Source organism: Miscanthus floridulus, chromosome 2 (genome assembly GCF_019320115.1).
Source record: "Miscanthus floridulus cultivar M001 chromosome 2, ASM1932011v1, whole genome shotgun sequence".
NCBI classification, from domain to species: domain Eukaryota; kingdom Viridiplantae; phylum Streptophyta; class Magnoliopsida; order Poales; family Poaceae; genus Miscanthus; species Miscanthus floridulus.
In genome coordinates this window covers 177,922,862-177,941,694 of record NC_089581.1, presented here as the reverse complement: position 1 = coordinate 177,941,694, position 18,833 = coordinate 177,922,862, and the positions used below count along the sequence as shown (strand labels likewise).

General features: G+C 45.2%; 1 pseudogene; it reads right to left on the bottom strand.

The window, feature by feature from the left end:
• Positions 1–1,876: 1,876 nt before the first annotated feature.
• LOC136537513 (ubiquitin-activating enzyme E1 3-like) lies at positions 1,877–17,208 on the bottom strand (annotated as a pseudogene).
• Between the last annotated feature and the right edge of the window lie 1,625 nt (positions 17,209–18,833).

Here is an 18,833-nt window from a genome sequence, read left to right as displayed (position 1 = left end):
TGTCCAGCGGCGACCTGATTCCCATGCGGCCGTGCAGTGAAGGTGGCGAGGTGCCGGGTCGTTCGGTTCCGCCGCTGGGCGTCGCCTTTCACCAGAGATGAATCCAGGTGTGGGGGCGCGCGGCCGTGCGGCGACAGCAAGTGACGGTGGAGGGTGTGGCGACTGGGACGCGCAACCGTGCCGTGCGACAGGGACACTCGGACAGGCCTGCGTCGTCTCATCTGGTTGGCCTCGGCCAGTCGGTGGCTTCTGCAGTGCTGCTCCTTGATCATGACGAGCAGTAGCAGTGCTCCTGCATCTTCCTGGGAGTTCAGTTGTCTCGGATGATTAGTGCCTGCCATCTGCACAGACTGGGGGCTGTTTGCATGTTTCGTTCCATTATTAATATTAGGAGAACTGATAGATATTCTTGTCAGGTTAGGTAGGCAGCTACGTTCTGTTGGCTTCGTTTCTGTGGCTTATAAGCCGACTGATGCTGTTTTATTGTGAGAGAAAAACAATGTATCATGACTGATAAGTATGGCTCAAGCGAACAGGTGTAAGGTAAGCCAGCCTGATTGCGTGCCTGATGTCTCATTCCATCACAAATAACCCGGTGTACGGCACGGCCTATGACGAGTGAGTAAACGCGCAGGCGAATCTGAGACCCTCCACACTGCAGTCTCTGCAGCTGCCGAGCTGCGGCGCGCAGGAAGTCGTGAGGTGCATGTTGCTGCCTGCCTTGGCGGTGATGAACGCTCGCGGCTCGCTGAGTCCCCAAGACATCGCCGCCCGATTTGTTTATTTGTCCACCACACGTATCTACGATCACGATTGGATACGTGTGGCAACGACTTTCTGGGGGTTAAGATATTGCCGTGCTGCCGGTGCCCGGTGACGGGGGAGGAGGGGCGGCGTCTGGTGGTTGAGCGCTACCGCGTCCGTAGTAGTAGTGGCGAGTTGCTGCTTTGGTTAGCGGAGCGGGATGCGGCGGCGGAGACGGGGAACGGGCATCATGGCTCGCCCGGTGACTTGGAGTGTTAAACACGGGGCGTCCTGATGATCCATCCATGTGCCGTCGCGAACTCGTCGTGATGGAGGGGAGGGATGGGCCGTGGTGCTTCCAGTGGTGGAGTGAGGCGCAAGCCAGAGACAGGCATCGGTTGCGCGTGCCGGCGTGCGCTTGGCTCCGCTCCCTCCTGGAGTCCTGGTCCTGGCCTCCCACTGAGACAGAGGCATGTGCCGGAGGGCGGAGGCAATCAGATGACGCTGGGGTGACCCTGCCGGCCCACGCGCCGGCCACGGGACACGGACACCTCCGTCGCCACTGCCCAGCCTCCAGCCCTCTCCTATGCGGGAAACGCGTGGAATGGGCTGAAATGAGTCCCAGTGAACATGGGCACCGTGCAGCTTACAGTTTACTTCACCGCTGCGCGCCGACGCACCTGCTGGCCTGCACTCACCAAGACACTCAAGGAGTCTCAACGGTGACAAGCGTTGTATCAAAAGCGCTCTGGCTCCCTACTCATTCAGAGAATTAAACTGTGTTGCCAGCAAGGCACGCTGAAAAGGAAAGGATTGGAATTGGCGTGTGTATCAGTGTCATATACTCCTATATGGCATGTTAATGATTCACAAAAGCTGAAATTACTGTCTGAGATTGACGATTGCAGTGAGGTGCAACGATGACTTGCGGCAGGCTGTGTCGTTTTGGGTTTCATTTTGGCTATGCTGTCGATGTTAGGGTTTTCTGCTGGTTTTCCTGTAATTAACCATGCAAGTGTAATGCTTTCAAACCTGGTTTTTCTTATAAACTGGATCAACTCTTTCCACTTAATTAAAAAACAGAGCTCCTGTCGGTGTGTTCAAAGAAAAAAAAATGCAGTGAGGTGCAACGTGAATAGAACTCTGATGCTATGAAACATTCATTAATCAAAATATCCAGATCACATTGCACACCTGCAAATATTTGGCATGCAACAGCAGGGACCCAAGCACCCGTACAGAACCGTAAGGAGAATAGGAGATGGCCCCATTCGGCTAGCAGAATTTTGACTAAAACAGGCTGAAAAACACAGTTCTGACTGAATTGTTGTGAGAGAAAAATACTGTTCCGGCTGAAAAAAGAAGCCGAACAAGCCGAATGGGGTAAGCCGAACAGGGCCTACAAGCAACTCCAGCTGTGGTCACTTTGCTACCGATTTTTAATAACAAGAGTGAATATTAACAGAACTTATCAATCTACTCAAATCTCTTTTTCACGGGGACTTTTTCCTCCCATTCATCATCTCTTTTCACGGTGCAACCTACCGGAAGTAAATGGAGATAAGAGGGATGTCAACATCGTTCCCGTTGTCATCCTCACAAGCAACGACGACATCCAGATGCTTCCTGTATTCTGGAATGTCCACCTTTGCCACCTCCTTGGCAACATCTGCGATCTTCCTGCTCAGTCGATCCTTGTGCCTTGGGAACATTGTGTTGTAGAGCAACGATGTGCCGCAGGAGACACTGTATGCACTCAGGCCCTTGTCGCTTAACCACTTCAGGAGCTCTGCAACTGTGATGTCCCTTGATAGACCACCGATCCCATACGGTCCACCTCATATCTCGATGCTTGATCACAGTGGGGGGAACAGGTTCAGATACGGTGAGCATCAGTAGGGCCAGGTTAGTAAATGTATTGTGGTAGTCTTCAATTGGGTGCCCTCTGGCCAGAACCTTGTAAAGCTCAAGGCACACAAGTCCTGTGGCCATGGGCCATGGCAGTTGAAGTTGCAATGGCTGGGATGATCCTTCCTGCGATAATTTTTGCCTTCAGCTTGTCAACCACTGGGATGCCATAGTTCCTGGCACGCACATTTGCAAGACCAGAAATTAAGTCCATGTGGAAGTTTGTATCATCATCCTGTATAGAAAGTGGTGTTAATTAAGATAACAAAAAGGATCGACTATTAAAGTTTCTATCAATTTTATTTTTATACAGAATGTTCAACAGTTCACATTTAAACAAAAATGCTCATATATTACTATAGCAGTCCTCTTCAATATTTCATGTTAACAGAAACCACAATAGGTAATTTTTTTTCTCAGCTGGATAATGAAACAGAAGCATTACACAAATTAGACAGAAAACAAACATGAGAGATCAAGTGAAAAGAGCTAACTGACTTTTATCTCGCTGGAGCCGTGTAATGTAAATAATGGATTACTACTAGCAAGGAGTCAGAGGCAACTAACTTCTGTAATCCAGTCTAAAGCACGAAGGAACATGACAGAACAACAGAACCTATGTTAATCTTTATGCTTAACAGGCCAGGACATATCCATTGATTTGTATTTAAAAGAATGTGAAGTTCTCCTAGATTCAAAATATTTTCAAAAGAGTAAAAACAACAGCAGGGAAAATTTTAAAACACAATGTCTTAGCCTTAAAATAACAGAAAGAATATTTAAATAAGGCTAACCTTCTCAAACTGAATAGGTTTCATTTGGAATCTCGGAGGTAGTTTCTTGGCACATGCTTCCAGCTTGGTTAAAAGATCTTCGATAACAGTTAACAGCAGCATCATCAACTGAGGCACTGGAGATGTTTTTGGTCTTCTCATCTGTCTCAACCTTCACCCCGCTCTTTGGCTTAAATTCAGGTACTGCAACTTTACTGACTGCATCAGTCAGATTATCAGTGTCCTTTGCCCAATCAGGTATAGAGATTCCAAAAGACACTGCCCTCAATATGGAAGCAGACATTATAAAATGGATGTGTGATGAATCAGCAGCTGAAAATTCCAGTGGGTGAGGGAAACACTTTGGGGCAGACCAGAAAGGGGCTCCCATGCTAGTGGCAGCATCTTCAGGAAACGTGAATGTTAGCTGCTTCACACGATTGGAGAAGTAATCTTCAAATCTGGGGACAAAAGGAGGGGGGTAATTAGACAGCATCTAAAATGAGTACCATCCCTAGTCCTATTTTCTTCAATGATACTCAGTAAAATCAGCCAAGCTCTAAGATAGAAAAGATTATTCAATGCAGACCAAAATAAACAAATAAATGTTGCTAAAGAATGAACAAAATGGGGAGATAAATCATACTTCAGTCTTGCCCAGGTTATGCAATCGTTAAATGTTTCACAGCACTCCTTCTCAAGGCATTCACATACGCGATCAAGCAACCAATGTTTTTGAGGCGCCACGGCGAGGCGCGGCGCCCGACCCCCTTCACAACGCCTAGGCGTTTGTGGCGGACGCCTAGGCGACGCCATACACACATTTATTAGGCGCCATATGATCATCTTAATATATATGCTACTAAAATTCAGAAGCAAATCATACCTTAATATTGCAAGTCTTAGCATGTAATACCATAATAAATTAGCTACCAAGAGTGCTAGTGCACAACATAATAAAGTAGCAAAATAGCAAATCTGAAATCTCTCATCACTCAATAGCAACAAATTAGTTTCTAATATCATAATTGCTGGTAATGGAAGATGTACTCGCCATTGTGCTATTAGCTGTAACTGTAAAAACAAAGAACTCGAGCAGTTCCAGTCACCTCTCTGTAACAAAGCATGAGAGACAGGGAAAGAAACAGAGGAAGAGGGAAGGAAACAGAGGAAGAGGAGGGAAGCAGATGGCTGCAGAGGAGGGGAGGGAAAGCAGACTGCAGAGTACACGCCTCAAATATTTGGGAAAGCAGAGGAGGTAGGAGGGAAAGCAGAGGAGACGAGAGGCATACCAGGCGGAAGGGGAAGTACCCGACCAAGGCAAGGCAGAGCAGGTGCGGACGGATGTGCGGACTCGAGGCAGAGGCAGAGTCGCGATGTGCGAAGCAGGGGCGGCCGGCCGGTGGACTGGAGCAGAGGAGCAGCCAAGCGGAGCTCGAGGTAAGCCCGCCGCCTTCTCTCTTCCTCTTCCGGTCGCCCGGTCTTCCTGCCGCCTTTCTCTTTTCCTCTCCCCTCGATCTCAGTCGTGGCCGCGGGTAAAGGCCTCGCACGGTAAATTTCCCGCGCGGAAGGGCCTATCTACTTCCCGCGCGGTCAATTTCCCCCCTGCGCAGTCGATTTCCCGCCGCGCAGCCACCGCGCAGTCGATTTCCTTTTGCGCGGTCGATTTCCCGCGACCGCGAGGGCCACGGTCTTTTGGCGCCCTTCCCCTCGCGAACTGGCATCCGGCGTCCGCGGCGAGCTTGTAGGCGTCCGCCCGACGCCAAACCAGTCCTAGGCGACGCCTAATGCGATTAAGCGGACGCCATACCACTCCAGGTCGTGGCGCCCCCGACGCCCAGCCCCTCTGCCACGCCTTGTCGCCTAGGCGACGACTAGGCGACGCCTCAAAAACATGGCAAGCAACTCCCTGGCCTGAGCATCACCTGCCTTTTTCATGGAGGCAGCATATTGAGCAGGATTAGACAGAAAAGAGTTGACTTCCTTTGGAGTTTTCTCGAGCAAACCCTCAAACTCTGAGCGAGCCCATGTTAGACAATGGTCAATATTGTGTGGAAATGAATGGACTGTGCACATGGGTGCCTGCCTCTCAGGAGGGTCTCGTGAAGCCCCATAATTTTCAGTAAGGTGAGGAATTACCACTTGCGTGTTACATTTTGTACCCAGTGTTCCAGATTCCAGGAGTGGTTTCTGGAAGTACAAACATCTCATGTCCATGTACATCCTAGCATTAACATTATCGAGTGCATTAATGACAACATCAAGGCCCTCCCAGAATGCATCATGGAACACATGCTCGGTCTCTAGACAGGCACGGTTCTGGAGAGCATCAATGTGCAGGCAGGAATTGATAGCACTAGCAGCTGTGGCAGCTACTGTAGATTTAGGCTGTCCAATATTCCAATCACGGAACAGAAATTGGCGGCTCAAGTTACTTTTCTCAATGACATCATCATCTGTTATAGTAATTTTCCCTCTATGGCTGCAAGACACTCCCATTAAAGCTAGGTTCTTTAAGAATTCACATCCAAGAGCGCCAGATCCCACAACAAAGACATTGGCATCCCGCAGTTTTTTCTGAAGCTTAGAGCCAAAAACAGAAATCTGAGCATCATAGCGACTACTCAATGGCTTCAAGTCTTTAGTGTCCAATTGGTGAGTTGGCAGAGATTCGACCGAATCGAAGTAGAAGAACTGATCAAGACAAACTATCAGATAGTAACAACATACTGTACTAGACAACCATAAAATATCACGTAAGTCATGACAATTACCTGGTACAGCGGATGAAACTTCCCAGAACATGCCTTCACAACTTCTTGACCGACAATTCCACCAAACATAGTAGCCATTGGGTTCAGGACAGCTTTAGAACCACTCGCAAAAAGCCGCAACAAATTCTCATCAAGCTCGCCTTCTATCTTGTAATCAATTGTGGCTTCATTGATAGAAGTAGCGAACTCCACAAACCTTTGGGCATCCAGACCACAAGCAACACCAGGGAAGCGTCCAAACTCTTTCCTAAATTTATCCAAAGCTATAAATGCAAAATGAAGCAGAGGAGGGCGGGTAAACTTTGAAAAATCACTCAGAGGGAAATCCCCAGGTTCTCTAATCGAATCTCTCAAACTCTTAAACTTTAAGATCTTCCGTTCTTTCACCTGTGTAACAATTCCACCTTTTGTATAAGTGCCAAAGTTACTTGTATCCTCAATGCAAAAGGAAAATGGTCCTGCGCACATTACTGTCCTTGGCTTGCCATCATTGAGTTCTGTCATACCCTGGACCTCTGAGAAAACAACAAGATCACCATCCTTAAAATCAAGGCGCTCATCATCAACACAGGACACTATCGTATGATTGTCACTGTCAGTGCTGATGGTGATGGATGCAATTATGCCAGTACGTGGATCTTCACCATCGACATCAAGAACAGTGAATTCAGGCCCAAAATCACAAAACACACTACCAAAAAGACCACGGACTTCTGTCTTGATAAAGGAAATTGGAGGCTGGTGGTTACGACAATAATCATCGAACTCAAACGCCTTGTCCAAACTAATGTCAGTGAAAACAACCACCTGAAAAATCAGACAACTATAAGTATGATCACTATATAATAGCTGGTGAGTTTACGAAGTTGATGATTTATGATACAGATAAATAAATAAATAAAAACGGGATACTGTAGCAGTATGTTCAGTGATGCTACCAAGCATAACATTATCATTTGCTTTACACTTATCTAAGCCAATAGGCTTCAATCATATGATGTTACTAATCAGCAGTTTAACCATGGTCACTTGAGGAGTTCTAAGTTGGCTGAATATGGAATGTTATCAATACTATCAGCTATTCTGCAGATAATGACCAGACACAGGCCCACAGAGCAAGATACCAATATAGAAAGTTAAGGGGTTCTGCAGTAGAAGGAACAACCACCCTTTTCACATAAGTAGGTTGGAAAAGGTAGATCATGGATGTACATGATACCATGAAATAATATCTGAGGCATATGCAAACCCTACACTGCAATTGGCAAAGAGATACAGTGATACACAGAGATTTGCACTACATTCAATTTAATTCCATATTTCTTTTTTTTAATTCAAGAAAACAAATTCAACTAGGCCCTACAAAAGAAAAGCATTTGGCACTAGACAGTGCTCATATGAGTTTATGAGAGAACATATTGCTCACAATCATATGCTCAGCCACTAAAATAAAAAAGGAGAGCAGGAGAAGAAAAATACAAGGTCATATAGAAGGGCAAGATGGATTTGCTTGCTATTATCAAAACAAAGAATTAAGCTGAACATAGTTATACAACACGTCATCCCATACACTTGAAAACAGATCCTGAATGCAAACAACAATGAGAAGTATCAAATTTTAGCACAGCGGAGAACCAACAGACCTGGAACTTTGAAAGGTGCTCAGTGGTCAATTCTTATGTTAGAGTATGTATGAGAACAGCATTGTTAAGTTCTTGAAGCTTTGCAACACAAGCAACAGCCCTGTTCTTCCCGATGTCATCCTCAGATAGAAAGAAATTGCTTGATAGGTCCCACATTTCCGATATCATGTAGGGTGACAGATTTAATACCAGCCAGAGCAAGATTCTTTGCTGTTGGGAGGAAATATTAGTTCCAAAGACCTCACCAAGGTAATGCTTATAAGACATTCTAGCATTAGAATATGAACAAATGCCCATGGGAAATACAATGATAGTTATCTAACAAAAATGATTAATTACTGGCTGGCTCAAGAGAAAAGAAAAAAAAAAACATTATGTTCCTGTGCTGACAAGAAGGTTTTTGTTTTGGGGGGAGGATACAATTTGCTCATCGTGTTGAGTGTTGATCCGAATTATATGACTATACAGGTAAACAAGTGAGAGGCAGTGACTTGTGCAGTTATACTGCTACACCATATGTCTTATAATGAGGATGGCCATTAAACAGAATAGTAAACAAAATATGTACATAAAAATCAGAAAAATGGCCGCACCATTTGCATTTCTCAGTTCAACAGAAACTTTAACAGATTAAACATTGGAGCATAAATGTCTAAGGCTGTCGGCCTTTTTGCTTGCCCAGTTGCTGCCCATATATCCATTACATGCAACAGTCCCAGCTGTATTTTGCAATCCACCAATTCAGCATGTATACATACTATTGTATTGCCGAACCATAAGGATACACAGGAAAACATTAAACGTACGACCAAACAAAAATAAAAAAAGGAGCACGCACCGATCTCGGCCCCTAGCCCGTTAAGGCCGGAGATGAGGACGTTGGAGGCAAAGAGCTGCCGCATCGTCTCCCTTCCGTACACAGCGAGCTGCCTGCTGTGCAGGTCCTCGTCGATCTCCACCACCCCGCTCCCATTGCTGCTCCCGCCGCCGCCCACATCCGCCCCGGCCACCATCTCTTCCGCCTCCGCCGCCGAGTCTTCTTCACGACAGCGTCACCGCCGTCCTCAGCTCCCTCCGCTCTCTTCGTCGTAACTCGCAAGCATATATCGAAAACCCCTGCACCGCACAACAATAGCATCAAAACGAATCAAAAACCAAAAACACCCAGCACCCAAAACCCCAGGAATGGCGGCCGGGAACACGGATCGAATAATCGAAACGGGTCGACTCGACGAGGGGCAGTACGGCTTACCAGCGGCGGCGATCGGAGCGGCGGCTAGGGTTCGCGCGGCGGTCGCGGCCGCGGGTCGCCCCTTCCTCCCGGCTTCTTGGAGGCCAAGCTGATGCCTGATGAGATGGAGGTACATATTGCAACAGTGGCGGCCGGGGCGGGCAGAGGAGAGAGGGGTTTTGCGGCAAGGCGGTGACGGTAGATACGCCGATACGGTACGGGTGGCGTGGCTGAGGCGTTGAGCTGGCGGAGGTGGAAGGCCTCGAGTGATCAGGGCCGTTCGTTGTTGTCTTGTTGAGAACGACGGTTGTGATTCTGTGGAGGGCATGTCGGGTGGACACGGTCCATGTCTGAGAAAAGATGCGACTGGTCAATCGGAGTCGGAGGCATCACGACGCTGACAAGGACCGGTGATGGTAGACATAGTTCACTTGTGGCAGTACCGTCATCATGGACATCATTGCATATCCTCCCGCCATAGCTGCAGTTACAATTTCGTTGAAACTGTTCTCACTTGAATTTTCACTCTCTTCATCACTTCTTTCCATGCTCGAAACAGCCTGCATGAGACAATATGCAGCAAGTTAACTTCATGCAGCCTCTAAAATGTACAACAGTTCATCAGTTTCAAATAACTTGTTCATATGCCACCTGAATCTATCTGAAGGTCAGCCCAACAATATAAGAAACATGTACTCAACTAGGTCAACCTAGAACACCAATTAATATGGAAATGGAGGCATTACAACTGCAAACAGCTTAATACAAACCTTCGAAATCGGAGATAATTTATGACCACTTGACTTCAGGAGAAGTTGAAAGGTCCAAGAACAAGGAAGCATAAACTGCATCATGTCGAAACTCACAACACATTAGTTATCTAGTTTCAAATCAGTTAAATATGCGCTAAAATATATAACAAGATTGCAGCTACTTCAAGTCAGTGTTTGTGGCAAAATGATATCACCAGAAAACAAAAATATCAGCAGGTAAGCATGCCCTCGGAACATGCAGATTAAAAAATTATACAGAGAACATGGCATAGCAGTTAGGTCTTACGCCATCACCAAATATCAAAGCAGGTAGTTCATACTAACCTCTTGGCTACCTCACGTCTTCCATAGCCTTCCGGGGCTAATCGTCCAGATGTGGTTACCTCAGCGACCCCTGCAAAAAAGCATTGTTAGCCTACTCAGCCAAAGGAAGGTACTTAACACTTGAAATGACAAAACCATATACAACACAACAAACAACTTATTAGGAGTTGAGTACACAAAACACATATACATCACAGCAAACAGCTTATTAGGAGTTCGGGAAACATAGTTCTGGCCATGAGCCACATTACATCGCAGGAACTTGAACAAACAGGCAGCAACTCAATAAAACTAGTGGACAACTGAATGCAAAGGATACAAGATGACACTCAAATGTCATCGTAGGTGGCCAGCACACTGAACATCTGATAGCTTGACGCGCATGTACTTCACTGCATCCACCAAGACTACTTGTTGTTCTTGTTCATGTGCCATGTGAGCCAAGCAATACGTTCTTCTGTGTTCACCAGATTCTTGAACTCCCTATGGGACACACCTTTCTTGAACAGCTCCAATGCTTTGAAGAACATGTCTGAATAACTTGGCACACCATCGTCCTGCAGGATTTGCATTGCCTCGTCGACCTCCGCCTGTTCACGGGTACGTTCTCGATCACGAGATGTACTCCTAACAGCAATGCTTTCGGACAAACGTGCCATGTACTCCCCCATGTTGTAGGACTTCTTTTTCTCTGGGCTGTTAACAGCATGGTCCCTGGTGCCCCTCTTTGAACCGGAGTTGTCGTTGTACGTTTCGCAAAAATGTTGCGGCTCCACAACAGGAGGGGGCGTTGAGGCACGAATACCACCAGCGGACATGAAACAGCCCATGTGTCGGTTCCGGTCGTCATACAATGCTTCAAGTTCTTCCAAGAACCGAGGTGGTCTTCCATGTCTACCACCAGCGGAACTTGTTTCCTGCGAAGAACACAATCGCAAGTGTTAGTAAGATGGATGGAATCAGGCACTACAATGGCAACAAAAATTGATAGCTTATGGGAACAACTACTAGAATTACCACACACTCGGGCTGGGTACCCGCCTAGCTGTTCCAATACACAGGGTCAGCGGCAACGTCCCCTGTACGTGGGTCCCTATCAAGCCTAGTGGCTGATAGCTCATCTTTCCATTTAAGGTATGTGGCTTTCAGGGCATCCAGTTTGTTGTTGCATTATTTCTTATCATAATGGGGGGAGTAGGTATAAATGTTGTTCCAACCGGTGGTAGTTAGCCCAAACTGGTTGAAGTTGAGGCTTGGTTTCATCGTCTTGCCAATGCGCGCGTTGGTGTGGCATTTGTCGGCACGTGCAATGGCTAATTTTGTTTGGGGCTTTGCGTAGCAATGGTAGCACACAAAGGAAAGTTAACCACGATAGAACTAAAACAAGCAGGAATGTACATAACAGTTACTTGCCTTCCTTATTCGCTTCGCGCGTTTGGCACGCAAGTTATACCGAGTAGCTTCCGACGGTGACCAGGAAGCTGTTGACGACGGTGCCAGTATAGAGAATTGAAACAAGCCAACGATTCAAAGGTGGTTCGAGTGTGTGGAGACCTACATGGAACACAAGGAAAGATGTTATAGCTCATGATTTGAGAGCAGGCACGAAGTTGGACCTATGATGCATACATGAATGAGGCAACAAAAGGAGGTGGCAAGTCACGTTGTATTCAACCTTTAATTTATAGCATCCAAGTTTAAATTAGACAATTGTGTACTGGTTTGGATAGTAGAGCAATCACTACTATAGAATTGGACATCACTGTCGGCCCCATCACTGTCGGATTTTGAGAAACCGATAATGATAGCCCATCACTGTTGGTTTTTGGCTAAAACCGGCAGTGATAGGACACTGATAGCCCAACTGACACTGATATTAGGGTCTTCACTGTTGATTTTAGCTAAGAACTGGCAGTGATATTTGGTCATCATTGTCGGTTTTAGCCAAAAACGACACTGATACTATCACTGTCGGTTCGTGGCTTGAACCGACAGTGATATGTTGCAACAAAACTTCATAAGTTTCTCATATGATGTCCGATAAGGATGAACTTTATATCAAAGTTGTAGTACTCGACGAGATCTACAACTTTGTAGTTTAAACTTTTTAAATTTAAGATTGTTTGGATGTCCAAATATTTTCATTTAAAATCATCTAGCTAACTAAAATTACGTTTGATTTCTAAAATTTCAAATTTGATATTTTCAAACGACCTCAGATGGAGAAACGTCCAAAACAAAAGTTATAGATCTCAAAAAGTTATGCAACTTTATAGTTGAAAGGTCCTAATGGCTAGAAGAGGGATGAATAGCCTATTAAAATTTCTACAACAACACTTTGCAAATGGGTTAGACAAATATGAGGCGAAGCGAGTGTTGCGCTGGCCTACTAAAAAGCAAGCCACCTACCACAATTGTAGTATTTATAGTCTCTATTCACACAATGGCTATATCACTACACTAAGTTAATGTGCTCTCAAAGGCTAACTAAAGAGCCACACTAACTAAACAAACAAGCAATGCACTTGGATTCTCTCCCAATCTCACAAAGATGATGAATCAATGATGAAGATGAGTGGGAGGGCTTTGGCTAAGCTCATAAGGTTGCTATGTCAATGCAAAATGGCCAGGAGAATGAGCTAGAGCCGACAATGGGGCTTAAATAGAGAGCCCCATGAATAGAGACAAATGACGACCGGACACGTCAGTTCGATCACGACCGGACGTAGGAGGGGCAGCATTCTCCAGAGAGCTCCCAGAGTTGCTCAACTGCGACCAGACGTGTCTGGTCGATCATGATCGGACGTAGCATCAGCATCCGGTCTTTCTCCTCTTCTCTATGCCGCCATGTCAGCGGGACCAGACGTACTCATCACGTGTCCGGTCACGAAGTGACTCAGTGTCTGGTCGAAGACCGACACTAGCGTCTTCACTGCTTCCACTAACCGGACACGCCGATCTAGTTAAGGCTAATGTCCGGTCCACTCTATGAAACCCTATCTTTTCTATACAGGACGTCCGATCCGCCGATGAAGTTTCGAACCCTTGCTCCCAAGTGCTAAACACAATGTGTATCACTTTTGTGCATATGTGTTAGCATATTTTCATAAATATTTTCAAAGGTATTAGCACTCCACTAGATCCTAAATGCATATGCAATGAGTTAGAGCATCTAGTGGCACTTTGATAACCGTATTTCGATACGAGTTTCACCCATCTTAATAGTACGACTATCGAACCTAAATATGATCACACTCGCTAAGTGTCTTGATCATCGAAACGAAATGGCTCCTACCACTTATACCTTTATCTTGAGCCTTTTGTTTTTCTCTTTCTTCTTTTCAAGTCCAAGCACTTGATCATCACTATGGCATCACCATCATCATGTCATGATCTTTATTTGCTTCACCACTTGGAATGTGCTACCTATTTCATGATCACTTTGATAAACTAGGTTAGCACTTAGGGTTTCATCAATTCACAAAAATCAAACTAGAGCTTTCAATAGTTGACAACTTTTTCATTTGAAATCATTTACTACCTCAAAATGCTGATTGAAATTAAATTTTGAAATTGTTGAAGAACTCTGATTTCTCTTTTTAATCTCTGGCTAAAACTTGTAATTAGTCTTTCTCCCTCATACTAACTTCAAATTTGATGATCTTTTCCTAAAAAATTGTAAAATCATGCTCTATCAATTTATTGTTTGTTATAGCTATTATTTTATCCATCTTTTCATGTGAATGTGTTTTATATATTTGAATTTTGAATTTCAAAAAATGTCAACTTCAAACGTTATTTTGGAACACTAAATGATTTCAACCGAGACCTCTCCCGGTATTAAATTATTTTTTCCTTTTTTCAATGCATTTTTTGGCTTTCTACATCACTACCGGTTTCATATCAGTGTCGGTTTATAAGAACCGATAGTGATATCAACCCCCATCACTACCGGTATGCCACCGTCGGTTCAAAATCCGGTAGTGAAGGGGATTTTTGAACTGACAGTGATGTCAAGATCTGGGGTAGTGAATAACCAGAAATGGTAATCCCATGTATGAATGCACAAATGTAATCAACCTAAATGAAAGTGTGAGAAAGCTTCATGTATGCAGTTAACATCATAGGTCCTTGGACAACATAATGTTTCATTCATCTAAAGAAATGGTCCATGGTTTTGGTAAGCAAGGTACAACCAACCAAATGTACCCCTAATGTAAGGAAGCACAATCTAGCTGACATACACCCTGTTCGCTTGATCGTATCAGCCATGCTTATCAGCCATGATACAATGTTTTTCTCTCACAACAAAACAACATCAGCCGATTTATAAGCCACAGAAACGATCAAGCGAATAGGGTGATAGTAAAAGAAGTAAGGCTAAGAAAACATTTGCCATATTGCCCTATTTGCAGGAGAACTAATCAGACATTACAACAAGCTACCTATATGTTCACATATGGAATCAAATATGGACAAAAAAAGATCTGAGCACCAAGAAAGCACAGGTGTGTCATACAAGACTGCACCATGGTCCATATCTACACATATGCAGTCAAGTAAAGAACAGAGCTAGTGCAATGTATATGCATGCGTGTGTAAATGTATTGTATGGCGAATGAGGGAAACAAACCCTAACCCTTTTCAACCGAAACTGCAAGTGTGTTCGAAAAGGGGATTGAGAAAGTCGCCTACGTACCGGATCTGGCGCTGCAGGGAAAGAGGAAGTAGGTAAAGGTGACGGATCCAGTGGCTACAATGGTGGTGACTACAAGTCAGATCTGGAAATGGAAGGAGACGAAAGAATCGACAGCACGTTGAAGCAACCGTGGCGTCAACAAGCTCGCCGACGGATTGACCTGAAAACGAAGTAGGATTAGGGGTGTGGAAAATCATAAACCCTAACCAAATGGATCGTCACGAACAAACAAAAAAGGGGGGCAAGTCTGGTATGTACCGGACTGGTTGGAGGTGACTCCGTAGCCGACGAAGGGACTGGATTTGTTCAGTAACACGACGAGGAGGACAAGGCGGATCTGGTACGACAAGGCTGCACTGAATCTGGCGACACGGGGCAGGTAGATGGCCCCTTCCGTCTCCGGTGGGGGGGGTTGTGATGGGAGAAGGACGGCAGGCGGCCGGTGGTGAAGCGGGAATGGGGGTACGGGCGAAGACCTCACGACGTCGGCGCCGAGAGAAACAGGTGGGAGCGGCGTAACCCTAAACCCGCACGAGCGAATGCAAGAGGGGGAGAGTGAGGAGGGCGTGAGCTGATTGTTTTAGTGCAGCCGAACAGCTGGAGAGGCCAGCTGCATGGTTGGGCCGGAAGGCCCATTCAGCTCCAGCCAAAACTAGCCATGAATATGACCAGCCGAACAGGGCAATTCGCGCGATGATCGTTGTTTGGTGCACGAGCTTGGGAGAACATTATACTTTGTGCTACTCTGATTCAAATTCACCCTAAGCCAAATCTCTTTTACTTTAACTAAGGTTTTAAAAAATATACAGAGTATATATTAATATCTATATGTTCAAATAAACATCATCAATGTATATTCTATGAAAAAATTAATAAAACTAATTTGATGTTATAGATGTTAAGTATAGTTATAAAAAAATATAGGCTCTAACCAAGAAGTAAGGGAGGATGAACTCTAATCTTAGTATTCTCTCTGTGCGCTTACCTAATCTTATCGGATTCTTAGACCTTGTCTAAATTATATATAGGTGCTAGGACTACATCATAATGATTAGTATTAAGAGAATGGCCCCTATTCAGCGTAATCACATTCTTCTACTGACATAGTGTGTTGATCATTAAAGATGGAGAGGAAAAGATTCTAACCAAAATGGACCAGGAATTTCTAAATAGAAATCCAAGCCATCATGTTTTTCTACCCGCATAGTGTTCTTCTAAATAGAAATCCAAGCCATAGTGTGTTGCATCTTATATTTTATTGTGGAAAGTTTTAAAATACGTTTAGACATTGATTAGAATGCTTTCTTTAAAATTGGAATTTTTTGAGTTAAATCTAATTTATGAAAGTTTATAGAGATTTTTAATGACCTCTAAATATTTTATTTTCCCATGCTCAATGACCTCTAAAATTCCCTCTTTTTATGAAAAGTCGGGACCTTCTATTAGCGGCATGTGTTTTCTTTTTCCTTTTCTCCTGTCTTTCATCGTCACACAGGAGATGCTCGATGAGAAGGTGCTTGATGAGGAGGCGTGTGGTGGGGAGAGGCTTAGTAGGGAAGACAGATGGAGCGAGAGTGAGTGGAGGCTTAATCGATCAAGAGGAAGGCCCTTGCGAATGAGGACTAAGGGGGTGATTTCAGGACCTCTTTATTTTAAGGTCAGTTTGGAAACTCTAACTCTTTGGAATCCCAGACTTCTTTAGGATAAACAATCTATGGATGTGTCATTTTAACTAACCACTTAGTTTTTCATGTCATCATGTGGAGCTTCTCATCGTTGTGTTAGTCTCCCTTTATTTCCAAATTAGACCAAGAAGGTTTGAGCAGGGACTTCTCGGGAGTCTGAGCTTTTAAATTTGGGTTTAGAGGCCTGCTAGGGTTGCTCTAAAACCTTAAAAATGAGCCCAGGTAAAGCCCATGAAGGCAGGAACCACAGAGAGTGGCAAAGCCTCTCCTCCAGCCCCCCCCCACACACTATAAATGTCCAAGAGGCGTGTGGTGGGGAGAGGCTTAGTAGGGAAGACAGATGGAGCGGGAGTGAGTGGAGGCTTAATCGATCAAGAGGAAGGCCCTTGCGAATGAGGACTAAGGGGGTGATTTCAGGACCTCTTTATTTTAAGGTCAGTTTGGAAACTCTAACTCTTTGGAATCCTAGACTTCTTTAGGATAAACAATCTATGGATGTGTCATTTTAACTAACCACTTAGTTTTTCATGTCATCATGTGGAGCTTCTCATCGTTGTTAAGGATGGCAATGGGTAAATCCCCATCGGGTATGGCCACCCCAGACCCATCTCCGCCATAAAAATTTGGTACCGCCAGAATACCCATACCTGCCATGGGTGGGGAATTTCCCCCAGACCCATACCCAGTCGGGTAAATCATACCCGGAGGGTCACCCGTACCCGCCAATAATTTATTCACGCACATGAAAATCAACAATTCAACAGCCGACCGGTCCACCCTAGCTACCACGGCTAGTACTCATTTTTTCAATCTGTATGACATAATAAGAATGAATGTTAATAAAAAAAGATATGCTATAAAAAAATATCAAACATAACAGGTATGGCAGGACATGGGAAACAAGCAAAATCTGTCAATTTCTTCTATTTGAATTGCTTACATATGGCAATAGGGGAATTGGTAATTGCACAACATGACAGTACAACTGAGGAGCTAGGATAGCTATGTCACTAAAAATAGGAAAAAATAAAGCTATTTTAGTGGTATACTAACTGAATGCAATGCTATATTGCCTATATGCATGCATCGTCATGATGTCCATAGTAAAATATTTCTGTATGTCAAGATGAAATAAAAAATTTAGGCATGCTAATAAACAAAACCTGAAAGTAAAGACATGGTGATATGGTGGGTTTGACAGACATGGCAGGATATGCTTTGGTTCATTTAAACTAGAAGAAGCATATAGTCAGAATAAATACAATCTGGCACTAGCACTATTGTTCTTGGGTTTACTTATATCAGTGGCTGTAGCAACTTGCGGCTAGTACTAGGAGGCGGAGTATTAGTTACTGCACCACCTCCACCCAAAGATGTGGCTGCAGAAGAGGAGCGGTGGCCAAAAGGAGCAGCAGCACCTTCCCGAGATGAAGCCAGAGAAAGAGGGGGTCAGCCATCCTTTTGCTTTGTCTTCTCCACAGCCACAGTAATTCTGGTCCTTTTCTTCTCCTTGGTGGTGGTGTTCTTGGACTTGGATGTATGAGCGGCACCATTCCCGTTCTTGGGCTTGGATACAAGAGTACTGGCGACACCGGCGCCGTTCTTTGGATCCGCTGCAGGAGCGTCGGCGGTGACTTCAACTTGGACCTCCGAATCTTGCAGCTTCAGAGTGTTCACGACGTCGACGAGCTCGAGATCTGGGTGGCTTCAAGTGGACACCATCCTCTAGGACCTCCACGAAATCCCTTGATGCCGAAGTGAAGGAGTTGGTTAGTGCAGGGGAAAGAGGCAAAGGAGCATGGAGGGCCGAGCGTCTCTGCAGTGCTGCGCTTGCAAGTGCAAAGAATATGATATGAAGGGAATTAGGGGAAGGGGAACAGGGCAATCACCGTTCTTGCTCGAGTTGCTCTGTCGCTGGCATGGCGTGGCAAGTTCCTAGCACTTTGATGCGATGTGATGCGAATACGTTAGACGCCGAGACGAGGTCACGAGGGGTGGGCATGCGGCGTAGTTTTTTTCGGCGGTGGTGGCTTTTTTTGGTGAGTGGTGATTGCGGTGCCAGGCTGCCAGCACCGAGACAAGGTAACGACACGCTTTACTCACACGCCTATTTTTTCAGCGGTGGGAGGCCAGGTGTCGAGCCTCCCTTGAGCGGTCGAGGGCTCTAGCGGCCAAGTCGCCAAGCGGGACCGACGGGTGAACCTAGGGTTTTACACGGGTTGGTGGGCTTATTTAGTTTTTGGTTGGGTATTTTTCACCCATGGGTAAATGGGTACGGG